This window comes from Protopterus annectens, chromosome 4.part0 (genome assembly GCF_019279795.1).
Source record: "Protopterus annectens isolate FY-2018-M chromosome 4.part0, PAN1.0, whole genome shotgun sequence".
NCBI lineage: Eukaryota > Metazoa > Chordata > Ceratodontiformes > Protopteridae > Protopterus > Protopterus annectens.
The window spans coordinates 937,999,343-938,018,784 of record NC_056733.1 but is presented as its reverse complement, the minus strand read 5'-3'; the positions used below and the strand labels follow the sequence as shown (position 1 = coordinate 938,018,784).

Sequence of the window (19,442 nt, the reverse complement as noted above, 5' to 3'; positions counted from 1 at the left end):
CAGTCACCTTTTAATTCCTTAAGGCTGTTGCAGAATAAAGGAAAAAGCTCCTAGTCACATGGAAGGCAGATGTAAACAGACTATTTAGTCGGGATGAGTAACTACCCATTACAGCACTAGCTACTTAGGATGAGTAACTACCCACACTACAGCACTAACTACTTAGGGTGTGTAACTACCCATTACAGCACTAACTACTTAGTCTGGTTGACTAACTACCCACTACAGCACTAACTACTTAGGATGAGTAACTATCCATTACAGCACTAAATACTTAGTCTGGCTGACTAACTACCCACTACAGCACTAACTACTTAGGGTGAGTAACTACCCACTACAGCACTAACTACTTAGGATGAGTAACTACCCATTACAGCACTAAATACTTAGTCTGGATGACTAACTACCCACTACAGCACTAACTAATTAGGATGAGTAATGACCCACTGCAGCACTAGCTACTTAGCATGAGTAACTACCTATTACAGCACCAACACTTAGGATGAGTAACTACCCACTACAGCACTAACTAGTCAGGATGAGCAACTACCCACTACAGCATTAACTACTTAGAATGAGTAACTAAACCACTATGGCACTAACTCCTTAGTCAGGATGAGTAACTACCCACTACAGCAATAACTACTTAGTCACAATGAAAAATGACCCTTGCAGCACTAACTACTTAGTCAGGATGAGCAACTACCCACTACACACTAACTACTTAGTCAGGATGAGTAACTACCCACTACACACTAACTACTTAGTCAGGATGAGCAATGATCCACTAAAGCACTAACTACTTAGTCAGGATGAGTAACTACCCACTACACACTAACTACTTAGTCAGGATGAGTAACTACCCACTAAAGCACTAACTACTTAGTCAGGATGAGTAACAACCCATTACAGCACTAACTTTTCTGGTAACTTTACACATTAGATAGAGAAGCTGCATGTCTGTTTTACAGCTCTGCTGCCTGTAAAGTTATTAACCACTTACAAAGTCTCACACCAGACAAGAAGCAACAAAGCAGTCGCAGTCGTATGCTTGGTCTTAGTCTTGTAAGATGCTCCTTTCGTAACAAGTCTAGTAAAAATCATCCCAAGAGTAAGGAAAGGGGGATCAAATAGCCCTCTAAAGGCTAGCAAGTTGACTGCCAACATGATTCTATGTCACAATTTGATGCTCCACCACATACATGAACATCTGGGATGCCACTGTAGGTGTACAGTTTAGTCTCATAGTGTGCATTTTCTAAATTTGGTGAACATTAAGCACAGTCATTTGCTGATACAAATATGATGCATCTAAAACTCATTACACAAAGGTGAGAAATCAAATGCACTGATTAGAGACATTAATTGGAGCATCATTTACTGCAGACACTGCAAAACAGTCATTTGCAGACGGTCATCTGACAAAAACAAAACAGTGTATCAGGCTATAGCAGTGCAATCTGAGCTAATTGAATGACACTAAACAGGAGTCTGGGTGAAGCAGATGGAATGAACAGCCACTAGTCTGTTCTATCCAGACTTAAGATGAGGGTTTAAGCCACAACAGAGCTAACAGACAGATGCCATAGCACAGTGCAGCCAACAGAGTTCACATTTAAACAGCTCTGAATCACACTGGCCTGTGGTTATATTAATGCACATGTGCACTAAAACTGACATATTATAAGGGGACTTGGAATCCATTAGGAAAAGCAGAAAGACTCAACAGATACCTCCATTAGTTAATGGATGAAGGACAATGTCCCTTGTACCTCACCGCCCGATAAAAGGCAAATGGGGAGTTGTCCCCAGAAAGAGGATAAACTCAAGGTGCCTAAGACGTGCTGAGTTGGTACATGGCAGAAGATAAGTAATCATGGCACTGAAAATGCAAAAATGAAATATAAAATATGGTACATGTTGGTTACTACTCAAAATAACTGCATACAAACTGGCACAGAAGGTGCTAGATAAAGCTGCTACAACCAAGCAAAAACAGCATAGTCTAAACCAAATTATAAAAGAATCTCTCTCTGCAAGCTTATGCCAAGAAATCTCTCACCACCTCGCAATCCATGCAAGTTTCCAACATGATTCATATATAACAAAGTCTGCAAACCAGAACAGGTAAGGCACCTGGTTCTTCGGTCAGTGAAAAGGTAGTGCGCCCACTGTAACATTACTGCATCTATAGTGTCTGTGACAACCCTCCACTGGACCAGTAATCAAGCAGCCTCAATTCTCACCAGTGGGGGACGTAGACTGGGAGGATGACAAGCACACACCCAGTATTTCCAGATGCATCTCTCTGCATCAAGTGCAATTTCCATTAAGAGCACACAGAGACCACAGTCAGTCAGGGGCTGGTTTCTCACTCTTTCTCCAGATCCACAATAAGACTCCCCATTGGCACAGCTACAGAGTTGAGATCTCAGCTGAGTGACCAACCCAAGACCTCCAGCACCCTCTCTGTCCAACCAATGTTTTGTGTCCCTGCCCTAGTAGCTGACACACACACTCTGAGGTTTGATTTACACACACACACACACACACACACACACACACACACACACACACACACACACACACACACACCTGTGAAAGGCTGGCACAGGTTTGCTAGCTAAGCCCCCTTCTGCCCAGACTATAAGGTAATTATCACTGCTACCAGTCACTCCTCAACAGCTACTTTAAGGTCCTTAACAAAGGACGTCCAAGCTTACTGTGTAATATTAATATAAATGGTAGTTTGACCAAGAGCAAGGCTATTAGGAGTGGTCCACACAGTGTCACCAAATAAATATGCAAGTACAAAACCAACTGAATACTCCATGCAGTAAACAGCAGATAGCAAATTCCACTTAGTCAACCACTGGATTTCTTAGTTTCTAAAAATTTTAATAAAGTAAAATAACACACATAAAACAAATGTAACCATAGTAATGACACTTCAGTTAAGCGCTTTCGCCTATTAACCTAAGACTTCATCAGAACTAAAAAAACTTCTCATTAACCTGCTTAAATACATTCATAGAAGTCACACACACACACATATATATATATATATATATATATATATATATATATATATATATAATATGCATAAAAAAATGGCAAATTTTATTAAATGCCACCAATTTTCCTGGCCTCAAGCAATGTTGCTCTGTGAATTCTGTACTGAAATTAAAACAGCTTGAAGGTAGTAAGATATAGCCACATAATCATATATTTATTTATAGATTTATAAATATTTTTATCACATATATATATTTCTATTGGATGTGTGAAAATGTTATGTATTTTATTGTATATACACACACACATTATATATATATATATATATATATATATATATATATATATATGTGTGTTTATTTCAAAAATGAAGTACTTAAAAGGATGAAGCATACAGGGTTCCAAACACATCTGTCTGATTGGTTGATTGACTTCTATGGATGTATTTAAGCAGGTTAATGAGATTTTTTTTTTTTTAGTTCTGATGAAGTCTTAGGTTATTAGACGAAAGCACTTAACTGAATTGTCATTACTGCAGTTACATTCGTGTTATGTGTGTTATTTTTCTTTATTAAAGTATTTAGTAACTAAGAAATTCAGTGGTCAATTGTGGAATTTGCTGTCTGCTGTTTCCTGCATGGAGTATTCAGTTGGTTTTGTTTTTTTATGTTTCAGGTCCAGTTCTGTGGTTCTTAGAAATATGCAAGTACTCTCAAAACTTAAATATCTCTACACAGATTGGCCACAATAACATTTTTAAATATATTTAATAATAAATAATAAAAGAGCCAGACAATACTAAATATATATTCACAGTGACATCAGAGTTCAAAACCACAGAAAATATTTAAATTAATATCAGTACAGGGTCACACAAATAAAGAAAAACAAAACCTAAACTTAGCGTGCTACATTCCAGACTGCATCTATTTACTATTAGAGCAAGGCAGATGTGTGGTGAATGGGTCTTAGTGTTGTCAGGCCCAAGAGAGAATGCTCTGTCTCACTAAGAGTCTTCTCAAAATAATATCCATAATATTACTGTTGGGATAGCTTTAAGAATGACATAGTTTCTGGCCATCTGACTTCTAGTTCCTAGGCCAAACCCCCCCACTGAAGCTGGCAGTATTTAACATCTTCCTGCAAAAATACTTATACAAGGGATTTTGCACGGATCATTGACAGATTCTGGCAGTCAAAGCAATTGTATTCCTTCATGCTTCCAAAGTAGCAATTAGTTCACCCTAAAGACAGCACAGAAAGCTTCCTGGTACAGACTTTTAGGAAGGCCTAAAAGGCTTGTTATTTCCTTTCTGGGACTTCCAAGATGGCTGCACACCTCATCTTAACATCTGTTTAAGGCTTCCTCCACTTTTCCAGTCTGATTGTTTGAGTTGGTATACTCCATCAGTATTTTGTTTATTTTAATCAGGTTTGTGTGCTGCTGTCATACTTTCCGCTAGGTTACTGGAAGTCATGTCTGGAGCTTGCACTGCGCTTTTTGCTTAACAGTTGCAGTACCTTTCCCAGTCAGTGATTTTTCACCACCTTTTGTATTCGATTTTCCTTCAGGTTCTCTCTATTTCCTTTTTTCCTGGCATCCAGGCAGTTTCCTCTGTTTGCTCTGTTCATTTTACTTGTTGCTACACTTGACAAACACTAAAATAGAGCTGAATCTAGTACTGTTTGTGAAATTTGGAGCTTGTAGTATAGATGAAAAAACTACAAGGAACCACCACGACATAAAATCCACAGTTTAATTGAAAGAACAAGCGCTTTCACGCACCATCCCGGTGCGCTTCATCAGGTTACAATCAAATAACAAAACCTCAAAATTTATATACAAAATCCATTGCCAATTATTCAGTTAGAACATCAATTAATATATATTTGAAAATTTAAAAGAGAAATGACATCCCATCCTCATAAAAACTCTTCCACATACATCTAACAGAAATAAACCCACTCGATTTAGAAAAGAAAAACAGAAAAAAGAAGAAAACTTTAGTTATGAATAAAACCATTAAAACTTCTCCAAATTATTAATAAAGAGTTGAAATGAAAAACTATTTATATATAGGCTATCAACTTTACCGGCCTTTCACATTCATCATGAGCAATATAATCAGATCATGTAGTGCTTAAATCGTGATAGTGCAGCCCTTCAACATACACTAACCTGTAGTATTTACGGCATACTAAATGCACCATTAGATCAGAGCAAAAGTAACCATAATAGGTATGCCTGACATTATTTCTAAATATATAAAAAATAATATAAATGTGTGGAGGGCTCGGTCACATAGCCATGTATATATACAAATAAATGAAGAATTTGTCAGTTTTCATTTTTGTGGCCTAAAATATTAAATATAACAAGTATATTCAATTAATGTAAATATTAGAAGGCTATATAGATAAAATCAATCATTTAAATCACAAAATGTGTATAATGAAATAATAATAATAATATTAATTAACAATAATGAAATAAATATGTGCATTTATACAAATAGCTATATAAAAATATGCAAATAAAAAACTAGTATATTCGGCATTAAACAGATCCTAACAGAGCCGGTCTAATACTAAGCATTGAATTTAAACCTGGTTCTAAGTGGGCTCTTAGATTCAGTATCCATCTAAGTTCACATAGTTCAAGAGTACCAATAGGGTCTCTTTCTCTTTTATTCTCATTCACTATTTGAATCACCCTAAATTTGAATACATGCTGGGGGAATAGTTGACAATGCTTGGCTAAAACATTAGTAAGGTTCCCCTTTCTAATGTCATATACATGGTTATAGACGCTATCTTTAAATCTTCGCGAAGTCATGCCCACATAGTAGGCTGTACATGAATCACAAGAAGCTAAGTAAACAATGTTCCTGGTGTCACAAGTGGCATAAAACATCGGTTTAAAAACCGTATTTAAGCCCGGAACTTCAAAGGTCTGAGTTGCAGATAGATGTTTACATATGCAACATTTTCTACAGGGATATGTACCCTTTTTATATCTCGCTCTGATATCTAACTCTCTAGAGTCCATTTTTTCTTTGCATAGTAGCCTCTTTAAATTTAGGCTATTACTAAACCTAAATATGGGTTTATTACCCACTATTTGTGACAACCCAGGATCAATGAGCAAAATCTTCCAGTTATTTTTTATAATTTGCATAATGTGATCCACATCATTCATATACTTTAGTCCAAACAATAGTTGTGCCCTACTTCTTCCGAAGTGTTGATTGTAATTACCTTTTCTCCTATAGATTGGAGTTTCCAACGTTGTTACAGTTAAATCATTTATCAAATTTAATGGGTAACCCCTATTCATAAAGCAGTTCTTCTGAAAATCCACTAGCCTCAACATATCCCCCTGGGTACTACAAAGCCTAGATATTCTAGTCATCTGGCCTTTTACCACGTTACGAAAAATATAACGTGGGTGCATGCTGTCAAAATGCAGAATGCCATTTCTCCAGCAGGACTTCCGGTATAATGAAGTGGTGATCCTATTGTTAACATCCTTGGTAATGGTGACATCCAGGAAATTCACACTAGAAACAGAGTATTCATAAGTGAACCTCAGGAAAGAAGTGGTGGATTCCATATATGCCACAAACTCATGTAGTGAATCCTCATCTCTATTCCAAAACAACAGGATATCATCCACAAAGCGCTTATATAAAATGATGTTATTGAACCTTGCATTGCTTGTAGTATAGCTAATCTTTTGTCTAGAAAGGTCTAGCTGTTGCTACATGGGAGGGGGTTTGGTTTGATCTGGCTAGAGTTATTGCTACAGGGCTTTGGTTAAAGTGTTTTTGATCGGAAAATTGAAACTTTGGCTGGTTCCCGTCTCTCTGCCATAAATAGTCAGTGTTTAAACCAGTTTGTGCTTGTTTGCTCAAGGCTGCAGTGAGTTTTAGGCCTTCTGCCCTTGCTCTGCTGTTTTCCAAATAAATGTGAGACTACAAAAGATAAATGCTTATTTTCAACTATTTTCTGCACTTCTGATTAACTAAAATGATATTTGCTGCATATCTGTTTAAACTGTGCAACTCATTTTAGGCTTAGTGAATTGAATCCTTACCTCTGTTCTGATCTGATCTTGTATACCCACCAAACTGTTGCTGTGGTCTTAAAGGGACAATCCCAGTGTTTAAAATTAGGGTCAGAGTTAAGCTGACAGAAGTCACGCCCACTTTGACACACCACTTTCATTCCCAACCACAGTGTCATTTTACTTTTAAATATCCTGTAAATCCACAGTTCCATTCTTGTCTCGGCTCCCAGGATAAACTGATCTTTGGATTGGGGAACTATGCCCCCAGCTCCTGGCTCATGTATAAAATAAAGAAAGTCATGCCAGGGAAAAGGGACATCAGTGTATACTAATTTTTACATTTTGCATCACTCATGCTTCTGCAAGCTGTGTACGCAGCCCACTCATAAAACACAGCGCATTTGTCTAGTAGTACTCAGAAATCAGCACATATCGAAGTAGAAGCTGAAAACGGAACAGAAGTGTGCGTCTACTAATGCTCCAACCTTCTGTCACACGCTGGGCTAGTATTCAAAAATCAGAATACAATAAATCATGAAAGAAAGAGAAATATAGTTTCAACTAGCTGTTTGCCTGACTCGGATGCTTTATACAGGTAGAAGCCATGTCACTTTGAAACTTCCTTCAGTCACTCATTCCCCACACCCCTCAGCCAAAGGTGAGCATGCTCAGAAAAGCAAACCTGAAATGTAAACAAAAGCTGAATCAAAACAAAAAATCCCTGGGATTGTCCCTTTAAAGCTTGGTGGCTTTTGAGTTGTCCACCTCTACTATAAATTTGATATTGGACATTCCTCCCAGTACCACTGCATCAGCTCATTCTATTGAGTATAGTGTGATATAAATTTGATATTGGACATTCCTCCCAGTACCACTGCATCAGCTCATTCTATTGAGTATAGTGTGATATAAATTTGATATTGGACATTCCTCCCAGTACCACTGCATCAGCTCATTCTATTGAGTATAGTGTGATATAAATTTGATATTGGACATTCCTCCCAGTACCACTGCATCAGCTCATTCTATTGTGTATAGTGTGATCAGTTGTGAAGGCCAACCTTTTAGCTTCTTAACCTTGAATTGTCTTCCGTCTCCTCACTTTTTACATAAAAAATATATTGTGCTTCTTCCTACTTTATTTCTCTGCTTGAGCTTAGGTGTTCAACAGTATTTATTGTCGCATTTATTGCTGCTTGTGGTTAAGCCTGATTAAACTGATGACAGTATTCTACTGAATTGCTATTTTATTTGAGCAGTTTTCTTGCTGTTGCGATTGTGAGCTAATTTATCACTTTTGCACTGTTTTAAAGCAATTTACTGTAACTGCACTTCATTTTGTACCTGTTTAACTATTTTGTTGCTATTTATTGTAAATTCATTACTGTTTAATTGCATTTTATTGCATTTCATTACTGTTTAACCAATTACAGACAAAAACATAACTCACAGTATGAAAAAATAATTTGTGCTTTTTGTCAGTTTTACTGTGCTCCTACCGTTAAACAGAGTATCATAATCTGGATACAGGTTTGCTACATCCACAGCTGTTTGCTTTTGCCTTCTGTGTTTCTGGCAGCCATCTTGTGTTTACCTTCTGTGTTTCTGGCAGTCATCTTGTGTTGGTAGAGGCCTATCTTCTCTGCTAGTAGAGCAGGAGGGCTGCCTGGACCTTGTCTCGCACAACGTGATTAGTAAAGAAAGCAGGGACCAGCAGGATTGGCTAGATTTCTGTGTTACTAGGATTTTCTAACTTTTGTGATATTTAAACCCCGAGTTTGAGCTGGTTTTGACTTGTTAGCATGTCACGCACCACTGCTGCACTATTTTTAACCCATTGAGAGGTATTCCAGCTACAAATTTTACCCTTAGTAGCACTTGTGTAATCACCTAGTAGTACCCCTCTTAGACCTTCCACACCCTTTACCCCCTTAGCTCTCTCTGGCCTCTCTCCTCAGATTCTGACAAATATGGATGGACAATTTCCTATGGTTTCTCCTGCCAGTCTGGTTGATATGGGCATCCTGCGACAGTGTACTACCTGCCTTACATACAAGGACAACCCTCTACTAATACTACCTAGGAACACAATTTGCGAAAGATGCAATTACATTAAGAACCTCGTGTCTATGCTCTCTCCCTCACAAGCCAGTCTGTCTGGCAGTGAGATGGCTGTCAGCACAAACATCACACCGCAAATACCAACCACACCTATACAACACACACCCATATATGCAAAAACAATAAAAACATACCCAAACAAAAGAAACCTCTGAGGCAAAAACACACGTGAACTCCAATGCTCACCACACCACATATAGTCCACACACCTGTGTCTAATAGCCACTAAGGCCTAAACATAAACCCAACATATTAATCAGAGGAGACTCCACTGTGAGACACATGTGCCACTCACCAGGATGGGTAATGAGAAATTAGAAGTTATGTACTCACCATAACGTTCCATCTGAGTAGGTGTATTCATTTGTCTGCAACCTGTGGGTTATGGATCCGATATCGGATCCGAACCGGCATGGTTTACCAGCTATGGATCCAAGCTCTCAGCTCCTCCCCTCACCCATAATGCCCTGCTCTACCCTCATGACCTCAGATCGAGTTTGCCAACAGCAAGAACACCCTGAAAAGGGTAACACACCATATGCAGGAAACTGAAAGGCCAGGGGGATAGGAGGGCGGGATGGTTGCAGACAAATGAATACACCTACTCAGATGGAACGTTATGGTGAGTACATAACTTCTAAATCTGAAGTAGGAGATTCATTTGTCTGCAACCTGTGGGACAGAGTCCCCAGCTACCTGAATCTTGGGCGGCCATCATGGAAGGATATTCCGGAGCACCGCGGAGCCAAAGGATGCTCTACCCCTAGATGCAAGATCCAACTTGTAGTGGGAAATAAAAGTATGAGATGAAGCCCACGTGGCTGCTGCACAAATATCATCTAGAGGAATCCTAGCCTTAAAGGCTGCCGAGGTAGAGACTGACCGGGTTGAATGGGCGTGTACACCCTCCGGTGCGGGCCTTCCTGAAGCTTGATAAGCCAATAAGATACATTGTGAAATCCAGCGAGATAGAGAAACTTTAGAAATTGGCTTGCCCAAATTAAATTTAGCAAAGGAAATGAACAACTGGTCGGATTGCCTATGACCAGCCGTTCTGTTTAGATAAAATCTAAGTTGCCTGTGAACATCTAAGGAGTGAAGCTTGTATTCACCTTTGTTTTCATATTTAGGAAAGAAAACAGGGAGGTTAATGGATTGATTAATGTTTGCTTCAGAAGCTACTTTAGGAAGAAAGGACGGGTTGGTCCTGAGGTAAACACGGTCCGGATGAAAGACCAAGTAAGGAGGTTTAGCTGATAATGCTTGGAGCTCTGAAACTCTCTTGGCCGATGTAATGGCTACTAAGAAGGCAGTCTTGAACGACAAGAATTTGAGATCTACCGTAGCCGCCGGTTCGAAGGGGGGGCGGTCAAGGCCTGGAGAACTAAGGAAAGGTCCCATGGAGGAACCGCTTGTTTTACAGGGGGCCTGAGAAGGAAAGTACCTTTAAGGAAAATTTTACACAACTTGGCCGACATGAGTGGACTGGAGTCATGACCAATGTGATAATGTGAAATTGCTGCAAGTTGTACTTTGACTGTGGAACTGCTGGCACCATCGTTAAAAAGAGTGGTTAAGAAATCAAGCACTGAAGGGAGAGGAACTGTGAAGGGGTTCAGGCCTTGCCGCTCCGCCCACAAAGAAAACCGTTTCCACTTGCTACGGTAGACTTTCCTAGTGGACGGTTTATGAGCTGCCACCAGGATCGCCTTAACAGGGGACGAAATACCGGGAGTCCTGATCAAGAGTGGAACTGGAGCAGCCAAGCGGTCAGCTTCAGGTTGTCCAGGTTTGGAGGAGAAAGGCAGGATGGATGAGCTATCAGATCCGGAATGGGATCTAGAATCCAAGGGGGATTCACCGAGTGAGACCTTAGGAAGGGGAACCAGATCTGTCGAGGCCAAAACGGAGCAATGAGAATCATTCTGCAACCCACCCGAGAGGCTTTCTGAAGAACTTGGAGCATCAGAGGCAAGGGTGGATAAGCATACAGAAGACCGGGTGGCCAAGCATGCACTAGAGCGTCTCTTGGGGAACCTCCTGGAGGAGGTATCAGAGCGAAAAAACTGTCGCACTTGGTGTTTGAGGGAGAGGCAAAAAGATCGCATGAAGGAGTTCCCCACCGTGCGAATATGCGTTCCGCTACTTGAGTATTGAGAGACCACTCGTAAGGGGTCAGAATGGTGCGACTGAGCTTGTCCGCCAGGATGTTGGACCGACGCGGAATGTGCGTTGCTATTAGAAAGCGGTTGGTGGAGATTGCCCATTCCCAAACTCTCATGGCTTCTCGACAAAGAGGGTAAGACCTCGTTCCTCCTTGCTTGTTGATATACCAGACAACCGACATGTTGTCCGATTGAATCGCAATTGTTCCCAAGGGAAGAAAGTCCTGAAGTGCTAGCAACGCTAAGAGCACTGCTCTCATCTCAAGAACGTTGATATGCAGTAAGGTCTCTGAATCGTTCCACGTGCCTTGGACGGTCCGGCCCGCAAAATGCCCCCCCCCACCCGAGGCGGGAGGCGTCCGTGGTCACCGTGGCGAGAGGGGGAGAGGCACAAAATGGGCGGCCTCCGTGGAGATCTGGGGAGTGAAGCCACCATAGGAGGGACCGCTTGCAAGCCTTGCTGATCGCAATGGGATGATGCATAGGAAGAGCAAGGTATGACCACTGCACTAAGAGAGTCCACTGGAGGATGCGCATATTGAGCCTGGCGAGAGGAAGAAGTGCTATAGCAGACGCCATGGACCCTAGAGCCCTCAGGACCAACTCCGCCGGAACAGAACTTGAGTGGAGAATGGCCCGCACCTGGAGCTGCAGATTTTGAACTCTGTCCGCAGTGAGGAAGGCTCTTAAACTCCTTGTGTCTAACCTGGCCCCTATAAAATCTAAGAGCTGTGTGGGTGCTAGGTTGGATTTCTTTGTGTTTATAGTGATGCCCAGATTGGGAGCAAGATGGAGAAAGGAGTCTCGCGCCAATAGTAGTAGATGCCTTGTTGGGGCGGTAAGGAGCCAGTCGTCCAGGTAAGGGAAGACCTGCACCCCCTGAAGCCTCAGGTGGGCCGCTACCACTGCTAATACTTTGGTGAACACCCTGGGGGCTGTGGTGATACCAAAGGGAAGGACCCGGAACTGGTAGTGACTGGCTCCCAGCCGGAAGCGGAGAAACCTCCTGGAGCGCCTGTCCATTAGGATGTGGTAGTACGCATCTTTGAGGTCTATGGAACACATCCAGTGATTTTCTCCCAGAAGGGGGAGAATAGATTGCAGAGTGACCATTCGGAACTTCTCCTTGGGAACTGCCAGGTTCAAGAGAGAAAGGTCTAAAATTGGTCTTAGATCCCCCGTCTTTTGGCACTAAAAGAACCTGGAGTAGAACCCTGATCCGATCTGGTCTGGGGGGACAGGCTGGATGGCTCTTTTCTTTAGCAGATGGCCAATTTCTGCCAAAGCGGCCTCCCGTTGACCGGGTGGAACGTCTGGGAGGGACTTCAATTTTGGTAAGTGACGAAATGGGATACGGTATCCTCTGGATATAATCTGGAGAACCCAGCGGTCTGATGTTATGGACTCCCATGCTGCTAGGTGCCCCAAAAAACGTCCCCCGACTGCCTCCAGAGTGGAGCAGCCGGGCAACCCCTCAGGGTTGCTGTGCGGGCCGTTCAGAGAAGGGTTCTCTGGACCCGAAGTTCCTGGGAGCCCCTCTGTGCCTCTAGGGCGGCGTCCTCCCTGTCCTCCGTGGTCCTCTGCCACGGAAGGACTGGTTGTCTGGAGCAGGCTGGGATTGCTGCGACTTCCGGAACCACATCTTCTTCTGACCCTTTTGGTTCCTAGAATAGGGCCTCTGGGGTGCAGAGAAGCGGATTCCGACGGCAGACAGCGTCTTCCCGTCCTTCTCGCTCTGGGTCAAGGTGTCGCGAACGGTTTTGCCAAAGAGGGCAGAACCATCAAAGGGGGCGTTCGCAAATGACGCTTTGAAGGGCTCTGAGAAATCGCAATGACAGAGCCAGGCCTGACGTCTAGTGACTAGACCTGCCCCTGCGGCTCTAGCGGCGCCTTCCGTAGCATGGGAGCGTAGCCGCATAGAGGTATTGGTAACTGATCTAAGAGTGGCCATGCGGGTGGAGTGCAGCACTTTGTCCTCCTCCGACATGGACTCTGGGGGAGATGCAGCGTATTCTTTAATGAGATCGCGCTGCATCCTAATAACGTGTGCCAGGTAGTTCAGCGCCCTTACCGAGAAGGTCGCTGAACTAAACATCCGCTTCCCCAAGCGGTCCATCATCCGAGACTCCTTGCTCGGGGGATGGACTGAGGGACTCTCCTGAGCAAGTTCCCTCTTGGTGGCCGCCGTCAGCATGGCATCTACCGGAGGCCCCTTACTCCAATGGGCACGGTCAGACGGTGGACTGAGGATCCGGTCGGGCCTCTTAGGGATTGGCTCCACGGTGTCCGGTTCCTTCCACGCCCTGGTGGTAATGAGGTCCACCAGGGGGTCGGCAGGAGGGGACACCCAAGAGGTAGACGGGCCCACTTCAAATGCCTCCAAGAACACGGACTCGTCCGAAGACTTGGGGGCAGACCACCCCCCCCTTATGCGGAGCATTTCCATGATGTCTCCAAATGAGACATCCTCGGGGGGTGACCGTGGGGAGCCTTCCCCTTCCTCCAAATCCGTGTCTTCCGTGAGAGACTCGGGGGAGTCAATGTGCCTCCTTTTGCACGTATGCTTGCGAGGAACATCCTCTGGGGGGCTGTCAGAGGACTCCTCGCAAGCAGCAACCTGTTCCAGGGGAGCAGCTTGGGGCACAGAAGCGGGCTGTCCCAAGGGCCGGATGGTGGAAGCCTGACCCAGTGCAGAGGGAGCACGGGACGGAGCCGAAACAAGTGCCGGGGGTCTGGAGACCCTCAACAGGGCCCTCTCCACTACATCAAAGGCCGAAGGGGAGCCGACCTCGACCAAAGGATCCGACAATCGGCTCCCCCTCGGATCCGAAGAGTGGATCGGAGCCGGCGCCGAAGCGCTCGGATCCGAAGGGACAGTGCGCTCCGACACAGACGGCGCCGAAGGAGCACTGATCCCCCCGGATCCGAGGCTCGGATCCAGGCTCCGAGAGGTCGGATCCGATGCACTCGAGGGCAGGGTCGGATCCGAAGTACCAAGTACTATCGGCGCCGACCCACCCCCAGCTCCGAAGCTGCTCGGCTCCAACTGCTCCGAACCCGGGTAGCAGGTCGGAGAAGGAGCAATTGGCTTAAAAAAGGGGGTCGAGCTCCCCCCCAGAGGGGAGGCAAGAGCACTCCCATCTGCATCTAGGCCTGGATGAACCTTCTCATCATTCGGTCCAGATCAGCATCCGATAGGCTGTACGTTGATCTCGACGAGGCTACCGAGGTAGGCCTTGAGTGCCTCCTCGATAGCCTCGACGGAGATCGGGTCGCCTCCTCCTCAGGTCCCGGTGAAAAACACACTGGAGACCGGAGCCGAGGAGGAGGAGAGCCAGCAGACAAGGGGGCCGGGGGAGAAGCCCGCTTGGCTGGCAGGGCCAAAACAGAGGTCTCGGCCCGCCGCTTATGGTGCTTCTCCCTCCGGTCCTTCTTCCTAGCATCCCTCTCCTCCGAACCAGAAACGGGAGGTTGAGTCCCAGGAGGAGGAGGGGGAGCCGGAGAGGGAATAACCATGGAGACGGTTACCCCCGAAGGAGCGGAGGTCGGAGCCGAGTCCGGCGGCAAGAGACCCGCCAAAACAAGCTTGGACCTCCACTCCTTCAATGCCCTGGGGTTGAACCCTGCACAAATGGAACATCCAGATGTGAGGTGTTCAACCCCCAGGCATCTAACACACCGAGTGTGGCCATCAGCTGGGGAAAGCTTATGGCCACACTCGGAGCACTTAGAGAAAATAGCCTTGGGCTGCTCAGACATCCCAAGCTAACCAAATAAAAGTTACTAGAACTAAGAAAAGTAACTAAAAAAGAAAAATCACTCACAGGCCCAACACACACACTACGCTACACTACCAGCGAGGGGAGGGATATAAATTTAAGATTAAACTCTAAAAAAAGTAATAATACAAGAGGGAAACCTACACTTTCACACAAAATTAACCAAAAATTTTTAAATTTGACTAATTTAAACACTGAATATAGCACTTAGCTGGAGAGCTGGAAAAACAATCTGGTCACCATGCGCGGCAAACGAGATCTGAGGTCATGAGGGTAGAGCAGGGCATTATGGGTGAGGGGAGGAGCTGAGAGCTTGGATCCATAGCTGGTAAACCATGCCGGTTCGGATCCGATATTGGATCCATAACCCACAGGTTGCAGACAAATGAATCTCCTTCTTCAGATGTCATGGTTAGTTGTTTGTCAGGTGCCAGAATCTGCCACATCACCCATGCACTCAAGTCTCTAAACAACAGGTACTATTATGACTCTGTCATAGTCCATGTTGGCGTGAATGACTTGAAATATACCTCCCTGGACTATATGAAGAGAGACATGATCGAGCTCACTGAATGTGTGTCCCAGGTAGGTATATTCCTAGCCTTAAGCAGCATTCTACCGTCAACCAGAATGAAGCCTCAATACAAACAGAAAATGGTTGACTTTAACAATCAGCTTAGTTTCTGGTGTCATTCCAAGGGGATCCAATACCTGACAGCCTGGGAAGGCATGATCGACAGACCACAATGCTTTGCCAGAGATGGCCTGCATCTGTCTCCCTTGGGCTTCTAGCAAAGGCTCTTGCCTCCCCCATAGTGCCATTTTTTTAGGCAATGCCATGAGGTCAAACCTACCAACATGAAAATTTCATCAAAACATAAATTAAAGATATACTGCTAAAAGCTATGAGTCTAAATATGAAACTGCACTTATTGCACGCATTCTTAACCCTGGAAGATGCTGATATTTGTGAAGTCATGGAAACCTGGTTCAAAGCTGTGGAGAGCACTCCAGCCATACCAGGTTACTCACCCTATCATACATTCAGACCCCAAACCATGGGTAGCAAAGCAAAAGGAGGTGGAGTTGCAATATATATTAAAGACAAAGACATACACACCTCCAGGCTAGTCAAACAGTATGATGCACAGGAGACACTCCAGATGCAGTTAATCATTGACAAGACCCCTATTCAAATTGCAGATGGCTACATGATCCCAACTTTGACTCAAGATGCCCACTCCACCTATCTGGACCTCTACAAATCTATAAAGATTCAACCCTTTACCCTGATCACGGGTGACTAACTATTCCACCATAAAATGGAAGAACTACTCGTGCCAAAACACAAATGCCCAGAGATTCCTTGATTTCGTCAATGCAAATGCCTTGGACCAGCTGGTCGACATCCCCACAAGATGTGATAATATCTTGAAGTTGGTATTAAGCATCCTTACAGTGTTATCCTCCCTGGTAAGATCTGACCACAAAACGGTCACTTTCAAAATCACCATCTCCCCCGACTCCCTTAGCTAGGGTCAAACAAAAAAACTTCTCCAAAGCTGATTACAACCTCCTGAGGGAAGGTATAAACAGCTTCACAGCCCCCTCCCCCTCCACAGAAATTGGCATCTATGTCCAAATCTACATCAAGGTACTATACAAACATCTATATAGCTGTATGGAATCAGGAATGCCTGACAGGACAAAATAGTCATCCTCAAGGAATAGTAAACCTGTCTGGTGGACATCTGCATTAAATAAACTCTACAACAAAAGGAAAAAAAATTGCTATCCAGGACCAAGAAGGAGCAGTTGCCTGATTGGAAGCAATCTCTCCTTAGCCTGAACAAGCAAATAAGAGCGTTAGGGAAATCCTCCAAAGCAAACTTCGAGTCCAAACTGGCCACATCTACTAAAGACAATCATAAGGCCTTCTTCACATATGCCCGCAATCTCAAAGGAAGCACTCAGATCTGCTCAGAACTGGTGGTCAAGGACATGACATACACAAACGCCATAGATATAGCCAACCTGCTAGCAGACAGGCTCAGTGAAAACTTGACCCCCTCTGTCTCCCCCATCAGTAAATCAGGACATCTCCAGCACCTGCCCCCCATTCCCCATTACTCTAGGCAGCATGTCATCACTGCCCACTCAGAGACAAAAAATACAGCCTCCATGGGACCCGATAACATCCCAGGCTGCAACCTACATGAACATGCAGCACTATTAGGCACCCTATTTAGTCAAAGCCTGAGTACCGGCTTCATTTCAGCTGAGTGGAAGACTGCCACTGTCATCCCTTTGCACAAAGATGGAGCCCCAGGAAATTACAGACCCATCAGCCTAATTAGCCTGATCTCCAAGGCCATGAAACAGATAATCATGGACCTTATTAACAAGGACATTGACAACCTCCAAACACTTGATCCCACAGTTTGGTTTTGTCAAGGGGAGGTCATGCCTGTTAAATCTGGTTGACATTTTTGAGACAGTCATCAAAGCCATGGACGAGTGGAAGACGGTGCACACAGCCTAGCTTAACATGACCAAAGCCTTCGATACTATTCCCCACGTGGGTATAATTGATAAACTCAACTAGGCATCAATCCATTTGTTACCAGATGGGTAGCAAACAGGCTCAATGATAGAACCCACCTAGTCATAATAGGGGAAGCCACCTCAAGCAGTAGACCCATACTGAGCAGTGTACCCAAGGGATCAGTCTTGGGGCCTCTACTGTTTGGGGTATACTTTTCTGAAGTGCAGGCCAAAACCAGTGGGCTATGGCTGACCAAGTTTGCAGATGATTGCAAGCTGGGAGCTGTCATCAACTCCCCTAGTGATGTGGACATCCTCCAAGAGGTCTCACCCAAACAAATGACTGGTGGCAAGAAACATGGCCTCAGAGTGAATGCCAAAAAATGCATCATCATTCCCTTTTGGGAGAGTGAAGTCCCCACAAATGATCACATTAAAAACATCCTAACCACACAATCAGTCGTGAGGGACTTGCGCACCAAGTTGATGGCAAACTGACTTTTGACCACCATACTGCCTCCATTGTACGAAAAGCTTTCTACATGGCCCACCTCATTAGTAAGGGTATCTCATCCAGGGACAAGGAGGTCATAACATCCCTGTATTCTTCCCTTATAAGACCCATTATTGAGTACAATATCCCTTTCGGCATGTACCTCACAAAGCACATGCAGCAGCTGGAGAGACCACTGAGGTTCCTCACTAGGAGAGTCCAGGGCCTCAAACATCTACCCTACACAGATAGGCTAAAAGTCATGTCCCTTTACTCAGTCTCATATAGACTCCTCAGAGGTGACCTCTGCTGGCATACAAAGCAATCTCAAACCCCACCTTGATGGGACTGCTGCATATCCACAAGTCAAGCTCCACTCAAGTAACCCGCACACGTGCGACCTCAACCTGGTGTGTGACATCAATAGAACTTGTTGCCGGGACAGATGCGTGTCCCAGAGACTCCCCCTTCTGTGGAACAGACTCTCTCTCTCCAAGTTAAGTAGAGTACTTCTTTAACCCTTTTTAAGTGCATGCAACCTGGATAACTGGATGAGGAACAGAAAATACACCCTTGGGATTTACCTGTGTTCCTGCTGGACAGGGGCATTGGATGCGAAGCTGACTTGTCAGAACAAGGGCTAAATTCTTGGGTTAGGCTTGTAAGGGCTTCAGGGCCAACAGCCTAGAAACTTCCTATGCACTTACTAGCCAGCTAGTGAAATTTAGCCAAAAAAGTTTAGGTCCACTGGCATTCTCTGCTAAGTTTCTGTTTTCACACTGGAAGGGGTAGAATTAAGCTGCTACTCACTGTGCAGCCATCTTGGAAGTCCCAGAAAGGAAAGAACAAGCCTTTTTGGCCTTCCTAAAGGACTTTGTTCTGTCAAGGTAGTACCTCAGTTGCCTATGTTCATCCAAGGTATAATGTCTATCTGACTTACTTAGATTCTGGAAAGAACACAGGGAAATTAAAGACTTGACAGAAAGTGAAGACTGAAACCACTTTCAATCAAAAAAAAGGATCTTGGGGGGGGGGTCTCGTATGCAAATTTCCTTTCATTAAATTTTTACCAAAAAAAAGGGGGAGGGCCACTGGCAGGCAAGCAGAGATGGCCACTAAATGCACCTAATGAAGGCACATGCTAAGCCATCCTTAAGTAACTCACACCAACATTTCAAGACCAGAGGGATATTGACCACAGTATAGTCTCTTGTTTCCATTTAGGCACTACTTCGATAACTTCATCCATTTGTAAA

The 19,442-nt window shown here is 44.2% G+C and overlaps 1 protein-coding gene across 2 annotated transcripts in view; it reads right to left on the bottom strand.

Moving 5' to 3' along the window:
• The window catches only part of HIP1R (huntingtin interacting protein 1 related), a 2,955,354-nt gene that overhangs the window by 2,230,898 nt on the left and 705,014 nt on the right, over window positions 1–19,442 (bottom strand). The window lies entirely within an intron of this gene.